We start from the raw sequence: 26,418 nt of genomic DNA on the forward strand, positions 1-26,418 counted from the left end.
AGATAATCTGGGAGTCCCAACAGGCAATTTAGAGCTGGCGAGGCCCTGTGGAAGGAGTGTGACTCACCAGCCTGAATCGGGGCCATGACACTTCCGGCTCACCTGGGCCTGGCTCCCCAGGTGTGGTGCAGGCAGAGCTTGGCACTGGGCCAACACAGGAGGGTCTGTAGGAAGCTGCCCTCCTCCCTGCCTCCTGAGCTCAGAGGTAACTGGAGATTTGACCGCCATTGGTTATAATCTCAGTTTCCTGAGAGCCAGTGCCGGGTGGCATGCCCGAGCCTCCAGAGTTGGTTTCCTGCTATGAATTGCCTAAAACTTAAGCTGTGGCTTTTCCCTCTGGTAGACTTCAGTGTCTGAGGAAATGGGAACTTGCTGAACCTCTGGGTTTGCTTAGGAGGCCACAAACTTCCTTTCCCAGACCTGGAGTGCTTTATAAACCATCTGGTCTGCCCTGCCCAGGGGACGAGATTCGAACTGAAAAGCCAGGAGGCGTGCTGGCCTCTGTCATGCTAGTGCTCCTGTCGCTCAGTTTGCAGGAACTGGGTTCAGAGCAGGCTCTAAAGAGAAAATGCAGAGGTTGGGAGAAGCTCATCCAGGTACTGATAATTAAAGGAGTGACCCGATTGGGAAGCTGATTTGTTTACCTTGGGAAGGTGAGAAGCATTTATTAAACACCGACTGTGTGCACTAGGTACTGTGCTGTGGAGATGACAAGATGGATAAAGCTCAGCCTCTTCTCCTGAAGCATTCACTGTGTGCTTGGGAAAACAAGACACGCGGTGTTGAAAAATTAAGTAGCAAGAGACTTTGGTAACAGTTCAACTCAGTCATAGAAGGCCAGTCACAAGGTAGTTCATGACTAATGACCATATGAGTGGAGGAGACAGCAGTGGGTGTGGGGAGTGTTTTCGATGGGCTGGGGAAGGTCTAGAAAGTTCCTGGAGGAGGCGGTAGCAGTGGCAATGGTGGTGGCATTGGCTCTGGTGGCATCAGTATTTGATCTAGGTCTTGAAGGGTAGGTAAAATCAGGATAGAGAGGTGGAGGGAAGACGAGGCATCTCTTTTATGCATCAGGGCCCAGGCAAAGGTGGGTACGGGAAATGGAGGTGGCAGGTGAGCCGTGTGGTACAGCCTTCAGTGAGAGACAGACAGATTGTGTAAATCCAGAACAGGATGGGCCATGAAGGCCTGGGGACCCACAGGGAGTACTTGTAATCCGGGAAGGATGGGCAAAAGAGGATTTGGCTTCCAGACATTTCCATCCGGGCATCTCCAGCCTGTCCTCGGGAGGAGGGGGAGGCAGGCCGGCCACACTCTCACCATTGCTCCATTGGACATTTTCTTGGATCCTGGTAATGTCTGCTCTGTGTTCGTTGAGCAGATGTCCATCGGCTCTCCCTCTCTGCCGGGCACTGTTCTTTGGTGCTGGGTTTCTAGCAGGGAAACAAAACAAAACAAAACAGGGTGACATCCTTGCCACCTGGAACTCATATTCTAGGAAGGAGGCGGTAGAGCTTATTTGTTTATTGTTCCCCCTCCTAGAATATGTGGGGGAGGCCAGGGGATGAGAGGTGTGGCAGACAGAACTAAAGCAGGTGAGGACGGGCTGTGTGGGCGTGGAGGACGCTCATCTCCCATAGTGGTCAGGGAAGGCCTGCTGATTTGCCCTGTCACTGGGGCTTGTAAACCAGCAAGCGAAATGTCTGGGGTCATGGGAACAGAGGCAAGGCCACATCCTGCAGGAATTTTGAGGCCCCATTTTATCTTCAACCCATTGGGTTCTAGGAAGTAGGGAGCATTTGAGTGTTCTTGAGCAGAGGAAATTTTTTTTCCCCCATGCATGGGAAAATGACCATTGTGACTTTGTGAAGGATGCAGTACAGGAGGTGGAGACTGAGGGCTGACGTCCCAGGAGGAGATGAGAAAGTATGCTCCTTTGACACTTCTCTCTCAGTAATTCAAGCTCCTCGTTTGTGCAATGGACATAAAGCAGTCCTTACCTTATAGGAACACTTTTGGGAGGACAAAATGGATTACTAAGTGTCGAACACTGATAACAGTAGTTGGTATGGGTTAAGTGCCTGGTAGATATCAAATTGCTTCACTGACTTTCCTCTCTCTCCATATATATGCATGAGTAAAAGTCACATGTTGGACATACCCTTTCTAGACATCCTAATGCTAAGTCCAATAAAGATATTTTTAAGGATTAAATGAGGTAACTCATGTAATGGATCCAACAACGTGGTGGATGAACACCAGGTGATCGCAAACGCAAAGTGCTGCTCTCCCCACTGGAGATAATTGTGGAGAAGATGCTTCTGAAATTGGAACGCTTTGTAAAGTCTTCTGATTTGGCCATTGTTTATGGAGCCTGTGGAGCACCAGGTGCTGCACTGAACATGATTTCATCTCGTAACATCAGCTAAATAATCAGCATGAACTGAATCCTTTTTTGTGCATATTCATTATACCAAATGATGGGCCTCACTGAGGCCCATGGGTCCACGCCTATATCATGATTTGATCCGTTTTGCTCCCCGGGACTTCCCTCTCCCCTCCCTTGCCTCCTGCTCCCCTTCTTCTGTTCAATTAATCTCCCTTCTGCTCTTGTGAACCACATCTTACAGATGAGGAAGCTGAGGCTCAGAGGCGAAAACTTGCCAAGGTCACGCGATATGGGGGTCATCCCAGCATGTGGCAGAGCTGGGATAATCCCATGAGTGTTCTGTTGAGAAAAATGTAGACATCAACACGGGTTCTTACACCAGTCTCTCTTGGTCATACCTGTCCACAGGGAGCCTCAGAGAAGGCAGGGTGGGGCCAATTTTCAGGACAGACCAAGGCAATGTTGAGAGGTGGAGAGGCCCTGGGCATGGAGGCGGGAGCTGCCTAAGGGTGGGAGAGGCAGAGAGGCTGTGGATGAGCTAGTGCCTTCCCTCGGTGACTCAGTCCTGCAGGCCTTATCAGAGCTTCAGCCACATAGAGAGTTTATCTTGATTGACTCATCCCTTCATGGGCTGATGGAGTTGAGCTGATGGGTTCAAATCCTGTCTCCACCACTTACCAGGATGGGAGTCAGTTTGCTTGTGCCTCAGTTTTGCCAGCTGTGAGGCTGCTCTGTAGAGCTGCTGTGAGTTCAGTGAGATGTATAAACACTCAAAACGGTGCCTGGCCTGCAGCCAGGAGGAGTTATTATGCTAATTATTATTATATTACTGTAATAGCCTCTTGGGACTTCTAAGGCCAGAATAACATGCCTGTCCTCTGCAGGATAGCTCCGATGGCACATCTTGTTTTGCCTTCTGATGCAACTGTAGGATCATAGACTGCCCAGGGGTCCCATCAGCATGTTGACTTTTGCATCTATGGAGACTCCAGCTTTGTATAGAAGGTGTTGAAGGTGTTGGCCGAAAGAAGTGGATTTCTGGGCTGGGGTTGTAGCTCAGTGGTAGAGCACTTGCCTAGCATGTGTGAGACACTGATTTTGATTCTCAGGGCCACATAAAAACAAATAAAATAAAGGTTTTGTGTCCACCTCCAACTTAAAAAAAAATTTAAAAAGTGGATTCCCTGTTCTTTTCTCTCCAACCACATCTGACCTGAAGACCCCACCTCCTAGGACTATGGAAAATGTCTGATAATCCTTAGAGCACTGTACCATTTGCCAAGTATGTTCATATTTGTGTTTCATTTGTCCTTCATGATCGCCTCTGTGTTATTGTTATCATCCTTGCTTATCAACCCTGCAGTGAGGTCATTTACTCAAAAGACTCAGCTGGTGCAAGGTGATAAATCAGGTGCTCATCCCAGGAAGCTTTGTTCTAGAGTCTCAGACTGGCCACACCCCAAAGCCATCTCATCTTCTCCCCTTTAGCCCTTTCCCTAAAGAGGGTTGGGAGGGGGCCCTGAGACTGACAGATGTCAATGCAGTTTTGCTTTCAGCCCCTCTGCCCTCCGGGCTGCTGCTTCTAGAGCAAGCACATAGTGGTGGGTTTGGGCTGAGCAGATCCTCAGAGCTTCTCAAATCATCTCCAATCCCATTTCCTCTTCTCTATAGGTCTGGGGTCTGGGCTGGGACTTGGTATTCAGGGCTGGATGGGGAGTGGAGACAGCTTTGTAGCTTTAAGCATTTGCAGCAGTAAAGAGCTTATGCCCTGAGGGACCGTGTAATTGGAGGTGGAGGGGGCAGCTTCACCCAGGAGGAGAGTCAGGTGCTGAGACTCAGGGGATCCAGAACCACATCTAGGGTGCAGGGAATGCTGGGGGTGCTATAGCAGAGACTACTGGAGTAGAGGAGGCACTTCTTCCCTGGAAGCAAACAGGGCTCAAGGACAGCCTTTAATCCAGACTTCTGAAACTCCACGGACATATGGAAATCCTCAGGAATCCTAGGCAGAAGAATCTTCTATTTAGTTCAGTTCAACAAAAGCCTATTGAGGGAGTGTCTACACAGCCCTGCGGGGACCTGTCAGGAGGCAGTCAGGCCCTACAGCCTTGTTACTTTGCCCCTTGGCCCTCCTGGAAACCCTGGATGCCCAGGGTGGAGTGCTGTTTACATGCACGTGGTGTGGCAGCATCTTAGGTGTCTGGGACCCAAAGCAAGAGCTAGAATTTAGGCCTGACAGGTCAACAGGGCCTCGCAGACCAGGACTTGGCCACTACCCCTGCTGATGGAGTTGAATTCTCAGGTTGTAGTGGGAAGAGAGATTATTGAGACTTTTTACATGCATATGCTTCTTAGTGTCGCCAGGATTGTGTGGGACTGAAGGAGCAGGCTCAGGGGCCTCTGGAGTGCAGGTGCAAGGCTCTAAAAGAACAGCTCAGGCAGCCCTTTCCTCACTCACCCTCCAACCTGGCCATTCTCACTGTTGTCCTCTGCCCGACCAGGGGGCTCATCCCTGCCCCAGCTCTGTGCTTGACTCAGCTGCGTTTTCCCTCCCTCCTCTCCTCCTCCTCCTCCTCTTCCTCTCCTCCTCCTCCTCCTCTCCTTTTTCTTCTCCTCCTCTCCTTTTTCTCCTCCTCCTCCTCTTCCTTCTCCTCCTCCTTCTCCGCTTGGAGCCAGCTCTACCTACTTCACAAAGGCGTCCTCAACTCTCTCTGCCAAAGCTCACTCTGCTTTCTCCATCTGCCTCCTGGGTGCAGAGCCAACAGCCCCCGGTTCACATGTCCCAGCTTCCTGGGCATTCTTTCCTGCACCCTCTTTGCTTCCTACAGTGTACTAGGCAGCAGGGTCAAGGCTGGGACATTGGAGCCCACCTGGCCCAGGTACATGTTGTAGCTCTGCTACTTTAGGAGCTGTGCAGCTTTGGGCAGGTGCTTTAGTTTCCTCAGTCTGTTTCCATATCGAGGCTATGTCTCCCTCACAAGGGAATTGGAAAAATTGCTTTGCACACAGTTCTAGGCTCACGGTAAATGGCTACATATGACAGTTTTGACTGTTCTTGGATGTGTAGGATCTTATTGAATGCTCACCCTAGCTTCTAAGCAGACATCCCCAAAGGGATGCAAATGAGCTCAGAGTGGAAGTGACTTGCCCCAGGTCTCACGATGGCAGGCGCACAGTTCAGGTGCTGAGTCCAGGTTAGCCATCGTCCTTCTGCCTCTGTGTCCTGAGTCTGTGGTCCCTGTTTCCCATGCTTTTTAGCATTCCCCATAGTCTCTGCCAGGCACAGAGCAAATTATTATTGAATAATCTTTTCTGGATAGTTCAAGGAAAAGCAGATTGGGTGGGGGCAGGAGAGGGGACCCCAGGAGCTTTTCATTCCCTTTAAGGTTTCCGGCTGGTCCAGTTGCCCGTGGATCCCTGCAGTGTGCTATTCTAACCCCAGGAAGCACCACCCTGGGTGCCACCTCACACCTAGCCAGTGGGAGCCAACAGGGCCACACTCCAATGGGAAAGCCTGCCAGTTCCCTTTATTTTTTAAGTATCAGAGAATAAAGCTACCAAAAAAGAGAAAGGAAGGAAGGAAGGAAGGAAGGGAGGGAGGGAGGGAGGGAAGGTGGAAAGGGGAAACACCTGCCTATATAATCCCTGTGGCCACTACTCCCTGTAAGGAGCTGGTAGAAAGCAAAGAAAGGCTCTCAGCTGCCAGGGGGTGCTGGCTGGGGTGTGTCCTGTGGGGGCAGCAGACAAGGCCCTCTCGAAATGCTTTCTGACAATCCCCACACCAACAGGCACAACCCAGCCCTGCCAAGAGCTGCTCCTCTTGACACTATTGTGGTCAGGAGGATTTCTACATCATTCCAGATCATGGCCTCCAGTTTAGTTCTCCTGCAGATGCTGGAAGCTGGCAGTGTCCCCTTTTGAGCCAGCTGAAGCCTGTCTGGGAGGCCTTGCTCACAGGTTGCCTGGGTTACTGGTGCAGACGGTGGTACAGGGCTGTGTGGGGCCTGGGAGAGGCTGTGTGCGCTCACCTCGTGGTGGATGCTACAGCAGGGTGGGGGGTCAGTGGGGTCGGCTTCTTAGTTTTTGCTACCAGGCCAGGATTCTATTTTTTTCTAAAGCCTTTTAAAAATACATCTGAAGGTGGGATTTCTTTTCCTGTCTTCTAACAAACATTAGAAGGCTTGGGTATTCAGAAATAGGTTACCTGTGGCCCTGACCTAGACGGTGGCAAGGCAATGAGATCAAGCAGAGAGAACCGTGTTCAGCACAGTGTGATGTGACAAAGACTGCAGTCCTACCTGTGAGGTCAGTGTCTCTTGGGTCAGGTGACAGAAAATCCAAACTCCCCATGGGATTCCAATGGGCACATCCTGGCTAAAACTCACCAACAGATGCCTTCTCATTAATGTCACAATGGAGCTCTGTGAGATTAAACAGAATGAGGTCCAGAGGAGGAAACCTGCCCAGGGATGTTCCTGTCCTGTCTGCCCTCAGGCAGCCCCTTCCTCTGATGGGCGGTCAGGGGTGACGGAGCAGCAGGACATCACCATCCCCCATGACAGCAGAAATGACCACATGAGGAGGAGACCCCAGGCTCTGTCTGGGGACAAAGTGAAGCCAGTGCTTTGGGAAGAAGGGGCGTGAGGCATTAGCAGTGTGATGTTGCCAATTAGTTATTTATTTCTCTGAGCCTCAATTTCTTCAACTGAGAATGGGCCGAATGATCACCCAGGTCTGCATGTTGTGCTGAGGCTGGATGAGATCATACAAAGAGCCTGATCCCCAGCACCTGGGACACTGAAGCCCTCCTAAGAGCAGTTGCTCTCCCTTCCCCTTCCTCCATCTTTTCTCCCGTAATCTTCCTTTAGAGAGAGTTGTATTCAATAACTTTTCTGCACCACTTTGAAGTCAATGAAAATCAGCTCCAGCTTTCTTCTTTTTCCTCTTCTTCTTTGCTAACATTCATGGCAAAGGAGCCCAGGTCCCCACCAGGGACCACAGGACCAGGCTGCTGCTTTTTGGTTTCAGCATGAGGTGCCCGCAGAGAGGGCAGGGTCCAGGGGCTGGCAGCAGCCTCCCCTGCTCCAGTTTGCAGCCACCTCACTGTCCATGTTTGCTTGGCCCTGGCTGCCTGGGTCTCTCTGGGGGTGGACAGCTGGCTTTTCCCCTTGGTGGGATTTGGTGGTGACATAGCCGTGCTGTTGTTAGTCGGGATTCCTGGTTTCAAGGGACAGGAGCCAAGAGTAAATGATTTTATGTAAAAGTTAGAAGGCTTCAGGGGAGCTCGAAGAGTCAAGAGCACACTGAAGAGTCCAGCCCCAAGAAGAGAACAGATGATCTCAGCCTCCCCGACAGAGACCCTACTGGGTGGTGCACAGCCATAGGCAACTCCCCGCTGACCCCACACAGCCCCCCACCCGGCTCAAGAGGACCAGGCAAACCCAGGACTCTTCAGATTGGAGCACACATACACCCTTTGTATCAGGGCCCTACCAAGGAGAAAGGATACTCTCAGGACCTACTTTGAGTCCTGGATCCATCTTTTTTGCTGAGTGGGAGATGCGGGGGATTGTATCAATAGAAGAAAAGAACAATAATACAAACTCGCTTTTATAGAGAAATTACTTTCTGCCAGCCATTATTCTAACCTCTTTACCTGCAAAACTCATTTGATCTTCATAGTTGCCCCCATTTTACACACCAGGAGACTGAGGCACAGAGAGGTGAAGCAGTTTACCCAAGGTGACTTATCGAGGAGGAGGGCTGGGATTGAACCGAGGCAGAGGGCTCCAAATGTGCTCTTTTTGTTTGTTTGTTCATTTTGTGGTACTGGAGATGGAACCCAGGGGTGCATTAGCATTGAGCTACATCCCCAGCCCTTTTAATTTTTTGAGGCAGGGTCTTGTTAAGTTGTGAAGGCTGGCCTCAAACTTGTGATCCTCCTGCTTTAGCCTCTTGAGTCACTGGGATTACAGGTGTTCACTACTATGCCCAACACAGGTGTGCTCTAAACCACGCACTCTGATGTAGACAGTAAGAACTGATGTCACCTCTCAATACTTGCTGTGAACATGAGCTGGGCTAAGTCCTTTACAGCATTATCTCATTTAATCTTTAGAATATCTCCATGAAGTAGGTACCAACATCATTTCCAGTTTTGGATAAGAACCTGAGGTTTACAGAGGTTATGTGAATTGCTCAGGGCCACTTAACTGCCACCAAGCCTTTGTCTTCCATTGGGGAAGCTGGATTGTGCTGCTCTTGGTGTGTCTCTCATGAACTACACCAAATGATTCTTGAATAAGTCTTCAGTGCATCAAATCTCAGGATTCATTCATTTCTTTATTCAAAAAAGATTCATTGACTTCCCAGGGTGTGCCAGGCCCTGCCTAAGTGCTTGGAGTGCCTCAGGGAAGCCCCTGATTCTATGCAGTTAGGTGGGGAGAATGTCAGAGACGAAGGATTCCCTGAGCTTCCCTTCCTTGTGATTCTCATGTTCCTTGGGACCTTGAGGACACTTAGATTCACGGGAAATCTTTTCAGGATCAAAACAGGCCCACAAGGGACTGGAGACCTCATGCCTCTTGGCTTAGATCTGGCATGATAGCAAGCCACGGGAGACAGGTTTTCTCCATTCTCATTGATGACGGAAGGAGGCTTTGGGTCAGGAACAAGCATGGGGTGGGCTCAGAAGAGCTCTACCCCGAGTCCCAGGGCTGCTGTGGCCGGTGCTGGTGAGGACTGTGGGCCACGCCTCAGTGTCCTCTTCTGGAATACTACCCTACCTCCTGCCAGGGTTGCTGGGAGGATTCGCTGAGGCAGCGCAAGGTCAAAGCCAGCACAGGTGACTCCCCCACAGCCTTTAACCACTAGGTAGTTCTGTAGGTGTCTCTAGAAGTCAGGATCCATGGATCCATGGAATGGGACAGCTGAAAGGGGTCCTTGGTGAGGAAATCACCAATTATGTCTAGCTACTCATAGATAAAGAAATAGGCCCTAGGAAGTGCCGGGCGCTGGGACTGTCTGGTTTAGTGCAGTTTCAGGGGGTGCAAAGCATGTTGGGCTATTGGTCCATAGAGGGTGTGTGTTAGTTGGCCCCTTAATGTCTGGATCAGTGTGTTCAGGCCTTTGTAGGAATCCAACCAATGGTCAGCCCTGTGACCTGGCCCGGATGTGCCCACTTTCATTCCATCAGGAAGACAACCCAACCTTAGAGAGCTTCTTGTCTCCCAACTGGCCTCAATAATATCACAGGGTACTCAGGAACTCTGTCCCTGAGATCTAGGGAGCAGGAGGCCATCACTAGTTTCTTGAATTCTGTATCACGGTGTCCAGCTCTGCCACTCACAGCTCCTGGAGTCTTCTGTGAGAAGCAGGGACAGATAAGTTAAGGCCTCCAGCCGCTCTGACTTGTGGCTTGAGACAACAGCACGGAGCCTATAGCTTATGCTGATAGAATGTGGCCAAGGCAGGCCAGCCTGTTCGTCCGCCGGCACAGGCCCCGAGGGGTGTGGGCTTGGTAATGGTGATGATGGTGGGCAGGACTGTAGCTCCTGCCCGGGTGAGTGCTCTGGGAGCTCACCAGGCTCACAGTAGCACTAGGCATTCACAGCCAGGACACCTCAGTATGGGGGCAAGAACCCTGAGCCCTGTGTCAGTCAGGCCTGGGTGCAAATCCTGCCATGCTGGGTGACCTTGGCAAGGACCATCACTCCTTAGGCCTCTGTTCCTTGTCTGTGAGGAACCACTGAGATAATGCACGTCTAGGCCTAGCGGTGCGGATTCCATGCATGACCAGTGCTCAGCAAATAGTGGGTTCTGTCCCATTAAAGGTCTGGAGGTTTGGGACTCTCACATGGCTGTGTGTGTGTGTGTGTGTGTGTGTGTGAGAGAGAGAGAGAGAGAGAGAGAGAGAGAGTGTGTGTGTGTGTGTGTGTGTGTAGTGGATAAGCAGCCCAGCTGCTCTCTGAGCAAAGTGTGTGTGCTTCCCCAGAGTGTGGATATTGCCCCTTTTAAAGCTCAAATTTCACATCTGTATTAGGTTTTGTTCTCTTGAGTCTTCCTCTTAGACATTAGAATTTTATTATTTTTTTAATGTGAATGTAAATCATTAGAAATATTTTGTAACTCTGGGCCCCCTTTTCCAAATAGGTGTAGAGACATTTTTTGCAACAGCAGTAGGCGGTAACCAAGTAACGTGGGTAGCCCCTATAAGCCAAAAGAATACAGTCATGATCAGATGGCCCACTTCTGTAGCTTCCTAGGTTTTGAGCATTTTGGACCTTTCCACTAGAGGCAATGTGACACTTTTCACATTGGTGACCTGTGATCAAGTTTTGCACCAGTTTTATTTACTTCCATTCTGTCTCAACCTTAGAAATCCTGGCACTCTCTGTTTTTATTTAAGCAGAGTCTTTGTTTAGACACAGGGTAAGGCCTTAGGGTGCACAGCCAACAGGCAGATGGTAGGACCTGCTTCGCAGTCTTTCTTCACATGCCAAACCTGGGGCACAGACAGAGGTTATCTGTCCATTTCCTCTTGCTGGCTAAAGTGTTGCTAAGAGAAAAAAAATGCACAAAATAATAATTTATTAGGAAACTCAGCTATGATCAGAGCCTTGTGCAAACTCTTGAAGGGGAGAAGATAGGAGGCTACGATGTCAGATCACGAGGCTGACATTAATTGTTGGGTTCTTTTTTTTTTTTTTTAAAGGAACATGGCAACCTGTATGGGGCTTGCCCCCAAAGGAGAAGTCTTTAGCCCTTGTGATGCCTGAGAACCAAGTAAGTCACAGTGGGGTCTCTCTTACACATTGAGTAGCTCCTGGGGGATCTAGTTTCAGGCTTAGGGGAGTATGGGAGCTCTCAAATTCTCTTCAAGTCATGTGACCCACTGAAGAAGCGTGCTGAAACCTTGGATACCTCCTCAGCCCTTTGTCCTGGTCCAAGACTCCAGGGCTGCACATCCTCCCCAGCTGTCAGAGGGGGCAGGCTGAGGCTGACATTCGTTCCAGGAGGTGAGAGACCCATCTAACTGGGCAATGTGTGGCTGGGCCTCCCGGAACCAACGCCAGCAGTGCGGCCCTTCAGACCCCAGGCAAGCTCTCTGAGGGGGCTTATTTGCCCAGGTCTGGGCAAGAGAGGCATTGGCCAGGTGGCCTCTAGGGAATGACTCCGAGCATCCTGGAGCACAAGTCCACATTCACAGCATCTTTATCCACATGAGCTCCACTCTGAGAACAGACCTGTTTATAGATTTCTATGGCTTCTGGTGTCTGGAAGGGCCTTCCTGCTGCCCTCCTGGCTCCACGTGCTCTTCCCTCTGTGCTGCACTCTGTAGTTCAGCCAGAGACGCTCTCAGAGACACATCTGACCATCTCTCCTGTGGCCCCGCCAGCTGGACCTCAGGCTCACTGTTCTGCCTCCTTTTCCGCCTCTCCCCTCTGTCCTGGCTCCAGCCCCACCATCCTGGAATAGCTTGCCATGCCTGGGACGTGCCGTTCCTCTGAGGAGCTTCCCTCCCTCCCCAGGCCAGGTTGGCGCCTCCTCCTCAGCACTGCCGGAGTGCTTTGTCCCTCAGATATACCACTGAATTAAGGAACCTTTACTCTCAGTCTTACCCGCTAGCTGAAGGGGCCTCTGGGCAGGAAGCCATCCTCAACCTTCCTATCTGAGGCAGGAGCCCCTCCCCACAGGCACAGACCCCAGCACATGCAACAGCTATTCTGTTGATCCAAGGAGTCTGAACCCTGAGTTAGTTCAGGACTTTCAGCCTGACCTAACTTTTGGCAACCACCAGCCAGCTCTGAACAGAGCATAGATGAAGCTCTGTCACAGTAACTGTCTTGACAGAGCCTTGAACCCTGGGAGAGGTGGTGGCCTTAGCCTCCCTTATTTGATTGACGTGTAGAATGAGCATTGAGAGGCCTGACAACTTGCCCCAGATTGTAGGCTATTGTGGACCAGGTCTCACGTCCTCTGTGTACTGGGCTAGTCTGGTTTCTATAATGCAAAACTTTATTAGAGAGGTTATTTAGAGCAAACCCCTCATTATCAAATAGGGAAACTGATGCTTTGCCTAAACAGACTTTCTCAAGGTTGCAGAGCTATCTGGTGTCAAGTGGAGTGTCAGAATACAGGCCCTGGATTTCCAGCACCCTCCTCACTCCTCTTCTGCCTGCCTCCTGTATGCAGCCATTTTGAGGGCATTTCTACATGTAGGGTAAAGTGCTTAAAGAACATTCTGAGCTGGAGGGGACACAGAGATGAAGACAATTGGCCCTTGCCCCAGGAGGTCCCCCCACTGTGAGCCTGGGGCAAGAGTTGTTTGGTGCAGGAGGAGAGGGGAAGACCTGAGGGCCCAATCTAAGGCTAGGGTCCTGAGGTCAGCTGGGAGCATGTCTGTGCAGTCAGATCTGGCTGGTGGATGCCAAGAAGCTACCGGAGGACAGGATGAAAAGGGGTTGACTGGACCCAGGGAAAGCTGCTCAGTTCTGATTCCTAGTGCCTGAGAAAGACCCAGGCAAAGAGGCCCAGACTGGCCAGTCTGCAGCAGCCTGAGAATCCCTCCCCTTCCCTGAAGAAGCTGCATGCCGGGGGCGTCCACAGAGGAGGCGAGCAGTGAACAGTGAATTCCAGTGTTGTCTGAAATGTGCGTGGGGAGGACGTGTGTGCGGTTCTGGCTGGCTCACTTCTATTGTGTGCAGATGAATTCTGGGTTGTGTTTCTGGTTGACCACGTGACCGGTTGTTGTCTTCCCCCCTTGGATCTCAACCTGGCTCATTCATTCAGTGGAAGCTTGACACAGGGCCTGGTGAGTCCCGGTGTTCACTCCAGCCCTTCTTGCAATGTCTTGGGCACACGGACTGGAGACTGGCACTGACCACCGATTCTGTCTCCGTTGGCAAGTTGAAACATATAATCTGCCCAAATTACAGAGAATGTTTGCCAAATAGGTACCTTGGCTTGTTTTCCAAAACATGACCAGATTATATACTTCTCTAGGGCAGAGAAAGTGTGTCATGTTATATCATTATTGTTTATACCTCATATTTATGCTGTGCTTCACATTTTATAAAGATCATTGCATCTTCATGATCAGGCAGGTGGATATACTCCCATTTTCTAGATGAGGAATTTGTCATAGACAGGCTGGAACCCACCTAAGATAATATAGCTGTTCAAGGGCTGAGCTCAGGCCTCCTGTTTGAAAATTCCATAGTCTCTCTCCTCTACTAAACCATATGCAAGACCCTGGAGGACTGAGACATAAGAGTTGCTCACTAAGAATTTGTTGAATGAATGAACATTTTTTGTTGTTTGTTTGGGCCACTTAATCATAAATGGATCTTCTTTAGCAGCAAGGAGATCACTGCCCCGTGAAGTATTTGAGTTTCTCTCCATGATAAAGGACTAGTGAGCTCTGTTCTCACCCAGCCTCAACTCCTTGAACTGGGTCATGCACACTGAATAATTAATTCCTTGAGTCTTTTACTATTCCTGAGTCAGGAACTTCCTCCTCCTGATGCAGAGATGATCTGACAGACATCAGTCTTTGACCAGATCGAGCCTGACAGGCAGATGTTATTGTGTTAATTGTCATAAACCTTCAGATGGCCTCAGATGCACCTCAGCCTAAACAGGTCAGACTTCCAGTGGGTTGTTCAATCTTCTCCTGACACCCTTCCCCCACCAACTTTCTCTAGTCTGAGGGAGGGGCGGCTGGGGGTTCTCTCACCTATTTAGGGTGCTCTAAGGACAGGGAGACCCGCCTCTCCCTTCTCACTGACCTCTGAACTTTCACAGATTTTGTGGCAAGGTCTGGAGAGAGAACAGAAAGACCATGTCAAGCCAGGAAGGAATGCACCAGCTGGGGAGGCGGTCAGGATAACATCTCCTGGGCCCGCTCTTTCCCTAAGTGACACGAGGGTCATGTTTCTTAGAGTCTGCAGGGCATCTCCTGACCTCATTAGACGCTTAAGGTCAACTGAGTTGAGTGGAAAAAAGAGTGAACGGAGACCCAAAGATTGATGTTCTAGTGTGCACTGTTCACGGCTTAGCTGGGTGGCCGTAGGCACGTCACAGACCTTCTGTGGCCCTCAGATCTCTCCGTAAGCAGATAAGGGAGGCCTGGGAGGCTGAGTAGCACATTAAAGGAGCCTCCTGGACTCCTCTGGTCCTTAGTGTGGGCTCTGAGTTTGTCCTTGTGGTTGGCACTGCCTGCTCTCAGGTTCTCTTCTTGAAGAGCTTGCTTCGGTTAGCACTGTCCCCCTGGCCTATGAAGCTCTGTAACCAAGCCCCCCACCATGCACTGGTAACAACAGCCTATTGGTGTCCTTGACTCCCGCCAAGCAGCATGGGAGCTCATCTAATGTGTAAGAGTGTTGGAGGCCTCAAGAGGAGAGCTGGATTGATCTAAAAGGCAATGGGATTATGGGGTGTTGGGATACCCAAGTTCTTAGTGCCCCAAAGTTCCTAGGCTCTATTGACCAGAGGGTAGTGAATATAGTCTTAAGAATATGGCCCCATGTGGCCTGGTCAGGGGTGGCCAGAGACTCCGGAGCAATAAAGGAAGGAGCATTGGTAGAAGGCTGCTCAGTGAAAGATAGAAAGGAGAGGGGCCAGGGAAGGTGGGTCCATCACTGAGACAGACGGTTGGAGAATACTGAATCTGGAAAGAAATGATAGAGGGCCTTGTCCCATCTTCATGTTTGTATGTTGAGCATCTGAGGTCCAGAGGAGTGATTTAAACCGACCCATAAAGCAGGCCATTTACGACTGGAGGGAGATGGAAGCCAAGTCTGATTGCAGCATATGGTGCCTTCCCCAGGTGACACTGCCTCCTGATATCAGGTACCCTGCCTTCCACTTGTCTCTCTGACCCTGAGCAGGATGGCTAAGGTGTTAGCAGGGCCCACACCTTGCTGTTTATCAGGCCCAATAAAACTTGGGTGTAGCAGCGAGGAGTCTGTACTTTGACCTTGACAGTGTTGAGTTAGCACCATCCTGTTTTATGGTATATGGTGGGGGTAAAGATCAATTAAAGACTGGGGAAGAAGGCGGTGATGGCCCAGCATCCATAATGGGACTTCTCAGGGCCAGGCCCACGGCTTGCTCCTTGGGATGCAAAAGTGAATAAGAACCAATCTCTTGACTCCCAGGAGTTTGTGGCCTGGCCTGGTGGCCAGACAGATGTTTTCTAGCCACAACTATCTAAACATTATCATAGAGAGACACCCCTTGTACTCTGGAAACACTGAGAATAGAGCAGCACACAGGGAAGGGTGCACCTAGGAGGTCCTGCAGGACCTGGGGATTAAGGATGAAGAGGAGATTGCCAGGCAGAGAAGGAAGCAGAAGGTTTTGCAAGAAAAACATGTGGAGGTAAGAAAGAGCCTGATTTGGCATTTGGAAGTAAGGAGAGGTTGCATGCATGTTTTCTTCTTAGCCTGGAGTTCAAGGAATGGAACATTCAGTTGAGAGATCAGGAGAGGGAAGGGGAGGGGATTTGGAACCAGACTGTCCAAGGTGTTTGCAAAACACTTGCTACTATGGGAGTTTCATTCACAAAAGTATCAGGAGAACAGCAAAGACCCTCCAGAGGTGAATTCTCCAGATTCTAAAGCGCTACCAGCTTGTTTGAGATAGTTTGTGTCCATTTTCTACATTTTGTGTCACACACCCATGAAGGTGATTCTTGGTGGGGCAAAAGGGGAGTGGGATGGGATGGGCCCTGCCGACAGTTCATATTTAAAATGTCTCAGATTCCTTTTGCCAAATAAGCTGATAGCAAACACCCTTGTGAGTTCATGTGCACACTGTCGCTCCAGGGACTGGTTTGCATTCCAGACAGGGCCACATAATAATTCTGTAGGAATCAGGGGTATGGGGTGACAAAGCTACTTAAAAAAAAAAAAAGAAAGAAAGAAAGAAAGAAAAGAAAAAAAAAAAGGACCAGTGAAAATACATAGCTGTTTTTAAGGATGATGTTTACAAAGCATCCAGGAAGCGAATTGTCCTGGGCATGTTGCCCCCATTCACCTTCCTGAGATCGACCCTAGGAGGTCTGTTTTAGAAACTGAGCTTTGAGCCTGAACTGTCTTCTGTGGAGGGGAATAGACCAATAAACTCAGGAGTGATCTGCCGTCAAAGGCTTCCTGATCACGGATTAGCAGGCCACTTGGCAAGCCCCCACCCCGGGTTTTATTTTTGAGGAAAAAGAAAATCCTCTTGGGATAGTTGCTTCTTGTTTTAGTGAATGTGGTTTCCATGTACAAACCTAAATGCCAAGCAGAGAGTCCAGAACCTTCGTTGAACCACTAGTTCATAATGGAAATGGGGAGACTGTCTCTGACTACAGGGAAAATTTCCCGATTTGCAGTCCTGTCCCCTGGGGTTGCTGGATGTTGGAGCTTGGGACTAGTGAAAAGTATTCGGACCCACTCTGTGGTTAAAGCACTTGCTGGGTCCTGAGCATCTGTCTCAGCCTCTCCAGCTCATGGGGTCATGTCTTAGAGTACTTCCCAAGAGTTGGCCTCCTAAGACCTCTACCTCTTTTGCACAGTCTTTCTTTCTCTTGGCCACCAGCCTCATTAGCATCATCAAGTAGGCAGATATTCCAGGATATTTGCACACCAGTCCTGGAAGGTGAAATAAGCCTGTCAAGGCAATAATGTCCTCGATACTCAGTTAAGCAGCGGAATGTGTTTTAGGGAGAACGGTTGCTACCTTATCTGATCAGAGAGTCTTTCTGCATTTACTTAATTGGCTTTGTTGATCTTTGGGGAAAACAGTTCCCAGGAGACTTCAATTGCTCTGTACAGGAAGTGGGTGTCTTTGTCCCTCACTTCTGCCCAGACCTCTGGAACACCTCCTGACAGCTGCATGTTTTCCCTAGGTAGAGAGCCCCCATTGGTCTGGAGAAGTGAAGAAGACACTCTATGTCTGCAAGTCAGAGCTCTCTGTCTCTGTGGCTTTCTGGTCTCTTGCTCTCCTGAGGTTGTATCTGGGAACCGCTAAGCTGTGTCAGGCACATTTCCTGGCACAGAGTCATCCAAGTCTGTGCAATGAATGTACGAATGAATAGATAAGCAGCGAGCGAGTCTTGTCTTCCAGCAGAAGTGAAGAGGAAGTGAACGGTCTCTGCCGAGTGGCCTGCGTGCCAGGCAGGATCCAGCATGCACTTCAGAAAAGACCCCTGTGGCCCTGGGAGCAAAGGGAGTTGCCTGATAAAGCTGTCTCCTGGGTGGGGCTGGGGGAAAGCTGACCTTTGATCCGCATCAACCTCAAGATTATGAACCTTATTTTTAGGGATTAAAACAAACAAGCATCGATAGCAACTTCAGGTTACTGGGAATGCTGGCCCGGGTGGAAGCAGGGTGGAGTCCACTCCCCTGGCTACCTGTGCTTGCCCAGCCCGCCCCCACCTGACTGAAGGTCCCACTCCTGGACCCGTCTCCTGGGCACCTCCTGACATGAGTCCTTGCTTTGTCAGGCTGCGTCTCTACAACATGGGGAATCTTACATTAAACCCTAGATCCTGGCCTCCCAAGTGTGTCGACCTGTCGGTAGGTTTTAAATAGCCCATTAGTCCTTTCTGACTCAGGCAGGACTCATGTGTCCATTGCAGGTGGACACACCTGCTCATAAAGGCTGAATGCCATTTATAGGCCCTTCTGTGGAGACTAGGGCGAGGGCATGGGCCGCTGCCCTGTGGGCTAGGTGGACAGCCCAACAGAAGGAACAGTCAAGCACTTACCTTCTGTGGCCTCGGCGTGTCTACATCAAGGCCAGCCCACTGCTGAGCCCAGGAAGGTATTATTCATATTGTCAATAACATTCATGGTGACATAGACAATGCTTATATAATTGCATATTAGGAAATCAATCCTGAGATTAAAGGTCTGTAATTCAAATTGAAAAAACTTCAAAGTGGAAGCAGTTTCCTCCCTCCTGAGATGGATTATTTTTTTATACTTGGCAAACATTCTTTCACTCAATGAACATAGGTACCAACCACCTTCTAGGAGCAGGAACAGTACTGGTCCTGGGTTACAAAACTAAGAGTCAGTAGGCAACCCATCGGTAGCCAAAGAAGGATGCGGCACACAAAGCTGAATTATTTGAATCTTAAATATTGATTGGGGACCAACTGAATACCAAGAACTGAGGCAAGTACTCTGGGAATTAGAAAGGAAACTAAAGACCTGGGACTTTTCCTTAAGAAGTTTAGATATTTGTTGACCAGACAAGATTAATGCACAAAAGACATGATGGGTTCAGGGCTAAATAAAGTGCTGATGGCCCAGTTGATGCCCTTGTGACCCTTGTATTATAACTGGTTGTCTCTCCCAACAGGTCACAGTTCTCAGTTGTTCACCTGGTACCCACAGCCTACCAGGGGAGGCTCTGTGTATAGTGCAGGTTGTCAGAGGATGAAGGAACAGAAGTGATGGAATGTGGTTACTGTTTTCCAAACATGACTGGTCAATAGAACTCTGTGTGTGTGTGTGTGTGTGTATGTTCACGCGCGCGTGTGCGTGCATATGTGTGCATGCATGTGGTGCTGGGGATTGAATCCAGGGATGCTCTACCTTTGACTTGTATCCTCATCCATTTTTTAAAATTTTTTATTTTGAGACAGGATCTTCCCAAGTTGCCCAGGTTGGCCTTGAACTTGTGATCCTCCTGCCTCAGCCTCCCAGGTGGCTGGGATTATAGGTGTGCCTCACAATGCCTGGCTACCTGGCTTTCCTCTTAGACTTTAGGCTGCAGAGGTTCTGTTTGGGAGTGGGCCCAGTAAGATGGGCCCAGAGGTTCTGTTTGGGAGTGGGCCCAGGAAGATGAATGTTCAGATATTTCTTGGTGATTCTTCAGTGCAGCCAGGTTTGTGGCCTCTTGGCAATGACTGCAGGAATTTAGAAGAATGCAGGGGAAAGAGTGGCAGGTAAGGAGCGGGAAGCTTTCCCACCTGAAGGCTGTAGCTCACCCTTGAGACCCAGCTGTGGGCCAGCTTCTCCCCAGGAGCTGCTCTTGGGCTCTCAGTTACTGTTTCTCCCCACTCTGGGTCTGCAAGTCTTGGTGCCCATCTCCGCTGCAGGGAATTTGGGACTTTTATTCCCTGAATAGACGGTGTAGCTCCTAGCAGGTCTTCTGTGAGTATGTGGCTGACTTGGCTTCAGAGGATGCTGAGATCTTAGCAGGACGGGAGAAGAAAGGCAGAGACCTGATGTGGCCCAGAAGATGCAGCCACTAGCAGAGCCCCAGCACCTTTGGGAACTGAACCTAACTAAGAAGAGGGGACTATACTCGGGGGATAGCCCCAGGGAGCCAGGCAGGGGAGTCTGAACTGGTTCAGGGGTGTAGGGACCCCTGAGACTTTATGAACAGTGACAGTCCAAGCCACCATAGGTCCTGAATTTCATGTGATGCTCTTGATTTGATTTATCCACAAGCAGTTGTTAGTGAGCATCTAACATTGCCAGAGGCACAGGTGCAGCCTCTGACCTCAGAGAGCTCATAGTTTGATGAGACATACAGGCCTGTAAGTAGATCAATGGGATGGTGTATGGGAAATCACCACACAGACCTCCAGAGATGCAGTGTGGGAAGAGGGGCTGGGGAGGACAAGTCAGGCTTCAAAGAAGCACCATTCAACTGAGAACCCTGCCTAGCAAGGCGGCCCTGTATTTCATCCTCAAGTAACCCAGTGGGACAGGACTATCATTATCCCCATTTTATGGATGAGAAAACTGAGGTTCAAAGAGGTTAGGTAACTCATATGGGCTCACACGCCTAGTAAGTGGTAGGTCAGGGTTTGTAGCCAGTCTGCGTGACTCCAGAGTCTAAACTGGGACCTGTGACAATCCCTGCCATGGTGGTTTCAGCTGTAAAGATAACTGGGGTTTCACCAGTGACCAGAGCCGGGCTGGGCTTTCTAGACATGGACCGGCACAAGCCAGTTCACAGTGCACTAAGGAACCAGGGATGATTCAGTGGGTCTTGAGGACCAGGAGAGGATGGGAGGACAGGCTGGAGGGGTGGGCGGGGGCTGGACCATGAAGGCAGTTTTTGTTTTGGTCTGCTGAGATGTTTAGACTTCACCCTGCCGACTGTTGGGTGCTGCCGAAGGGTTGTAACAGGAACTGGCCTGTCCAAGTGTGTGTTTTGATACAAAGACGTCTCTGGCTGCAGTTTGAGCACTAGGCTGGGGGGTTGGAGGAAGGGGAATCTGGAGTCAGGAAAGGCATTGGTGAGCAGGCTCTGGGAGGTCCAGGGAGAGCAGAGGGAGACCTGCACCTCCAAGGAAGCACGGGAGGCCGGTAGACAGGGCTACTGGGGAGGCAGGACTTGGTGACCAGCCAGCTCAGCAAGATGAGGGAAGGGGGTCCAACAGCATGGACTCCAAGGATGAGATAGGAACTCCTGGTGCAATGGAGCTGTCCCTGGGGGCTGGGCTGCAGGAGGAGGCACAGGAGCAGGTGAAGTTGAATAGACCACACGTGAGGTCTCTGTGGGAAAGCAGGGCAATGTCTGGTGACAGGTGACACCTGGCGTGGAAGGCAGCAGAGAGATGGGCACTGGAGCTACAGTTCAGGGTTGTCAGGACACTGGTTGAGCCATGGAGGTGCTAAGGTCCTGGAGGGTGAAGATCAGAATCTTCACTTTCAAGGGCAGGTAGAGAGTCCCAAAAGAACAAACATGCAGGGCTGGGGTTGTAGCTCAGCGGCTGAGCGCCTTCCTCGCAAGCACGAAGTACTGGGCTCGATCCTCAGCACCCATAAAAAATAAAAGTAAAGATATTGTGTCCATCTACAACTAAAAAATAAAATTAAAGTTAAAAAAAAGAACAAAAAAATGAATGGTGACTGCATGCACCTACCATGGGGTAGGTGATGACATGGAGCATGACGCCCGGTGGGCGTGTGGGTAGAAACCAGATTGTGGCCACTAAAGGGTGAGTGGGCTGCAAAGGGGAGGAAGCAAAGTATAATGTATGGTTTTGTCTCCTCCAGGAAAAACAAATTCAGATCTCACTGTGGTTGAAACTGTGCCCAGTTTGTGGGGTGTCTTCATATTGAATTAGTTCACAAGTAAGAAAACAGCAAAGAACTTATTGGACAATGAATCCTTTTGGGGGGTGAAAAATACAGTTTGGTGGCACAGTTCTGCAAACCAGGGGGACCTTTGGAGGACAGATCATCAGACACCACTGGGTGTCCAGTGGCTCGGGATGGGGTCAGCTCTGTGCTCACCTTAGGTTCCTGACATGGTTCTGTGCACACTATGAACAGGCATTGGTGAGAAACGGTGTGAAGTGTACTTTGCCATGATTTCTCCTCCTCTTCCCCAGCATCCGTCTCTACAGTCAGACTAATTATGAGGATTCAAGTTCCTGACACCTACTTTCAGCAAATCAGGAAGAGTAGCACCACTCAAATACTGAGGGTCTCCTGGGGCATGACTTTTTGGGAGTGCTGGGCAGAGATTTGAGGGAAAGTATGCCTGTAGCTGTTCCTGGGCCCTGTGCCACTGACACTTAACCCTGCACGTCTGGGAGCCTGGAGCTGTGAGAGGCACCTCCATTTAATTTCCACAAGAACACTGTGCTGTCATGACTTGCTCAGGAGACCTTATGACTCAGAGAGCCACGTTCCCTCCCTCGCATCACATGGCTCGCAGGACCACAGGAGCCTTCCAGAATGCTCAGGCCGGAAGGGAGAGCAAGGGAGTGAGCTAGCTTGTCTGTCCCAGTCTCCAGGGAAATTAGAGAATGGATGTTTTGTTCAAGATCAGGTGTGTACGTGGAGTGCCTAAATAGAGGGGTGGGCAGGCTTACTCCTGGGGCCCAGGAACGTCTCCAGGATCCTGAGGTATTCATGGAAAGCTAGACATACGATGACAGGACAGGTTGTCGCCAGAGTTGGTACAGCTGTGGTGTTCAAGTGAGAGGCTGATTCCGAGACCAGCCTTCCTGTTGGAGGGAATACCTTGTGACACAGGCCAAATTTGACATGCCCACCACGAATGCCTACTGGATTCATTAAGGTGATGCTTACTGCCTAAATAAACCCCATATTCTCACAGCTTCACAGACTTCAAGTTTATTTCTCACATATGTAAAGACCAGAGTTCTGGTCATAAAGGCCTCTCCACTGAGGGGACATCCAGGGAACCCGGCTCCTCTCTCCCTGTGGCCCTGCCATCTTTGTCACATGGTTTCTAGCCACTGTGCTCTGGAGGAGGGGAAGAGCACAAAGGGCCTCGAGGGAGCTTCTGACAAGATAGTCCCTCCTGCTTGTGTTCCGTGACCCAGAAGTTGGTCACCTGGACTCACACAGCTGCAAGGAAGAGCCCAGGAGGAAGGAGCAACTCGCCTGGGGTCGCTATTCCTGTCTCTGCCAGGCTTCCCACCATGACTAGACGGTCACTTCTCAGCAGAGTGTTTATTGGTGCATTAGTTATTGTCCTCATTTCATATTACTTGATATCTCATGACTACAGATTCTGGCATTTTGGAGTTTGATGACCAGAGACCATGATTCAGTGTGCAAAGCAGTACTTGTACACCTTTGGCACTATCCACCGTGTGCAGCGGTATAGGAAAGAATGGTGGTTAGGAGTGTCCCTCTGGACTCTGGCTGTGGGTGGTTGAATCAAGTTGCTGACTTCTCTAATTTTTTTCAACAATAAGGATGATCCTCACATCTAACAATGCCTTTGTTATAATGATTAACTGTTTCTTCCCATACAAAGCTTTAACACATTGCCTGAGACTTCATAGATGCTCACGGAATGGCCACAGTTATCTTCTCAAGATCATCTGTTCCTTTAGTCCTTTAGCACGTGCTCTGTAGACAGGGCTTCATGCTAGAATGGCTATGATCGAGGTCAGTACAGGGTGCTATGGGAACACTGGGGAGGGATTGCGGTGGGAGGCAAGGTAGGGTTAGGGGAGGAGGCTGGAAGGTGGATTAGGAGTTCTGGGATGGAGATGTGCTCAGGTCCATGTGCCCTGTGGAAGAGCAGCGAGTATGGTAGCTGATGGAGCTGACACTGTTGTTATAAATGGGAATGTTTCCCTGCATGACAGTGGTATTTTCCTGATGTATCAAAAGCATTCATAGGTAGTGTCCTTGAAGTTGACATGAGTCAATAAAAAAATAGGCCAAGCCCTGACTTTGAGGGATGGAGCTTGTCCCATTACACAACCGTCGTTTGCATTCATTCAAGTGAGTCCAGCAGACCAGGGCCGACCTGGACCTGTCTTCAAGGAGCTTTTGGGGAATCTGCTTTCTGTAGGAAAGAGTGCTTTCTGCATTCAGGGACTGTGATCTGCCAGCAGCACTGTACAGGGACCATCAGCAGCCAGGGTCAGAAGTGTTCTTCCAGGAGGGGCGATATTTGGTGGGCCCCAGAAACTAAGTCTAAGGAGCTGGTACCAGAACTTCCCTGGGGCTTCCTGGAAACTAGAAGTGTGAGTTCACAGTTTTCCTGGGCACCTAATGCATGCTCGAGGCAGCTTAGGGCACACATAGAATAGTCTGCCAAGTTTCCATAGGTAGTGAAATCTTTGTTATTTTGTCTACTGGTCTATTTTATCAACCAGATAAACAGGTTTCCATCTTGGGGGGTCTCTGGCGGGGTCCTGCAGGCACAGCTAAGGCTTGTGTGGGAGGTCCTTTCATCCCCATTCTACACTGGCATGGGGAGGGTATGGTTCTTTGGAAGGGAGCCTGCCACACTGGACCTTAGGGTCCTAGGCTCTGGAGAGAAGAGCTGCTGGGAGGGAACTTGCCCGTGACCTGTTAGAATTTAAGCCAATTTATTAGTTGGCTCAGTGTCAGGGCTTCAGGCAGGATGCCCCTTTCCTTGCTGAAGAAGGTTGGGGTTGGAGACCATGCAGGCCTAGGAGGCCTAGGAGGCCAGTCCTGCCAGGTCTGAGTGAGTCGAGAAGTCTGTACAAGGCCTACTTTCTTTTTTTGTTTTTTGAGAGAGAGAGAGAGAGAGAGAGAGAGAGAGAGAGAGAGAGAGAGAGAGAATTTTTTAATATTTATTTTTTAGTTTTCGGTGGACACAACATCTTTATTTTATTTTAATGTGGTGCTGAGGATCGAACCCAGCGCCCCGCGCATGCCAGGCGAGCGTACTACCACTTGAGCCACATCCCCAGCTCACAAGGCCTACTTTCTAATACTAGGACTGACCGTCAGGGAGAGGAGACTCCTTGACATGAAACCTGTCGAAAGCAACAAGCTGTAAAAATTGTGCATCCTCTGGGTAGGAAATCTGGGAAATTCAGAGAAAGACAGCCTAATACTCTATTGTTAGGTTACCCCATGACTTAAGACAGTGACCTGCAGTTGACACTTGTACTCTCCAGGCCCAGACTGCCAGAAGCTATGAAACTTAACTTATACAATTCACATAGTGGCTTCAGAAAGGGACGGTCAATGTGTTTCTTTTCCTATTTGACAGTAGCCATACCAGTGTCCTTAGGAGGGCAGTAGGAAGGTCAGGCCAGGGCTCAAGCCCAGGTCACCTTATGCCTGGGCCAGAGTTCTTTCTTTTCCTAGAAGGTCCTACAGAGAGGCTTAGCAGTATGGGCAGAGATGTGGTGCATGGGTAGAAATCTTGAGGAAAAATTTTAAAATGCATTCATGTATATATATGTATATACATTACAGAAAAGAAAGATGGGCAAGTTCTGAGATTACTTTTTTTTAAGACCCATACTTTTGAGAGAGAAAGGGCACATACCAGCCCACAAGTTTGTTACTTTGGGTAAGGCAGGCAAAGGGGCCTGGCTGGCAGTGGCCCTGAGATGCTGCCTTCCCTCCTTCTGGCACTGTGCCTGGTCAGCATCTAGGTGTGTCCAGGCAGCGAGACCCTAGAGGGTGGGGACTGATTCATGTTGTCCCAGGGCCTGGCACTGTAAATGGTTCCAAGAAGGAGTGGATGGAGGAGAGAAGTGGGGATGTGTGAGGTCCCTTGAAGCCGGGCCAGTGGAGTTCACTCACTGTTGAAGAGTATGGGAGGCCGGAACTGGGAGGACAGGAGCAAAATAAACTGGGGTCATAGAGAGGGAGCAGGCATAGAAGGCCAGGTCCTGCAGTGCACTTGTGGTCTCTTCAGAGCTCCTGCCATGGGCACTGGGTGACAGGCGGCAGGGGGGTTGTCTGGGCCCTTGTTACAGTCTGGGACCTTGTTGGCCTTCTTTTTGGCCTTTCTAGAGGGGCTCCAGCACACACGGGTTTAGCCTGTATGGAAAGGGCTTCAACTTCCGGTGGGAGATCTCAGGCCTGAGACTAGGAAGTAGAGACCTTTGGAGACAGAACTCTTTTCTCTGGAGGATGACTAAGAAGACTTCCTAAGACTGTCTTCCCGACAGAGCAGGTGGCCTAGGAGTGGCATTCCCCACTGTGGAGGTGGTGGAGGGAAGGCCGGAAGGAGACCACAGGCAGGCCAAGGTGGCCCTTTCAGACTCTTCCCAACCCTGCAGTTGCTCCTGTTGGTTCAAGTTGGCTTCCTAGTGAGAGATGGAAAGCCAGAAGGAAAGATGGGGTCTTCAGGCCCCACCTGTGAATCAGACTCAGGGGTCTGCAGAGTGACAGTGTGTGAAGGAGACATTTGCCATCGCCAAGTCTCCGACTGGCTCCTGCCTCCTCTCAGGGGTTGGGCTAATGTAGGCTCAGAGCCAGATCTTCAGTCCCCAGCTCCCACCTGCTGCAAGTGCAGGATGGACACCCCCTCCATTGCTGAGCCTTCCCATGGTCTATTTGGTGAGGCAGACCCGGGAGATGGCAGGTTTGATTAGGGCAGTGTGGCAGTGTAAATGTCAAGAGGTTTTTGCTCTTAGATTGCATTGACCTTGAAACAGATCTTGTCTGGGTACCTCAAGGGATTGAGGATTGAGCTTTTTCCTCATGGGAAAGTTCTGCCTAGTGTCTGTCCCTCTCCAGACCTCCTTGAGTTTTTATAGAACTCTATAATTTTCCCAAGGTTTGTCACACTGTTTGCTGTTGTTTGGC

The 26,418-nt window shown here is 50.1% G+C and overlaps 1 protein-coding gene across 18 annotated transcripts in view; it reads left to right on the forward strand.

Annotated features, from left to right (window-relative positions):
- Positions 1-26,418, forward strand: part of Mical2 (microtubule associated monooxygenase, calponin and LIM domain containing 2) — a 215,805-nt gene that overhangs the window by 27,131 nt on the left and 162,256 nt on the right. For 17 of the 18 annotated variants that reach the window (XM_048788346.1, XM_048788357.1, XM_048788356.1 and 14 more), the window contains exon 2: positions 11,103-11,173. The exons of the other annotated variant lie outside the window; for it this stretch is intronic. The gene's annotated coding sequence lies outside the window, so the exon portion shown is untranslated. The remainder of the gene's footprint in view (positions 1-11,102; positions 11,174-26,418) is intronic. 18 annotated transcript variants of the gene reach the window in all.

This window comes from Marmota marmota, unplaced genomic scaffold (genome assembly GCF_001458135.2).
Source record: "Marmota marmota marmota unplaced genomic scaffold, marMar, whole genome shotgun sequence".
NCBI classification, from domain to species: domain Eukaryota; kingdom Metazoa; phylum Chordata; class Mammalia; order Rodentia; family Sciuridae; genus Marmota; species Marmota marmota.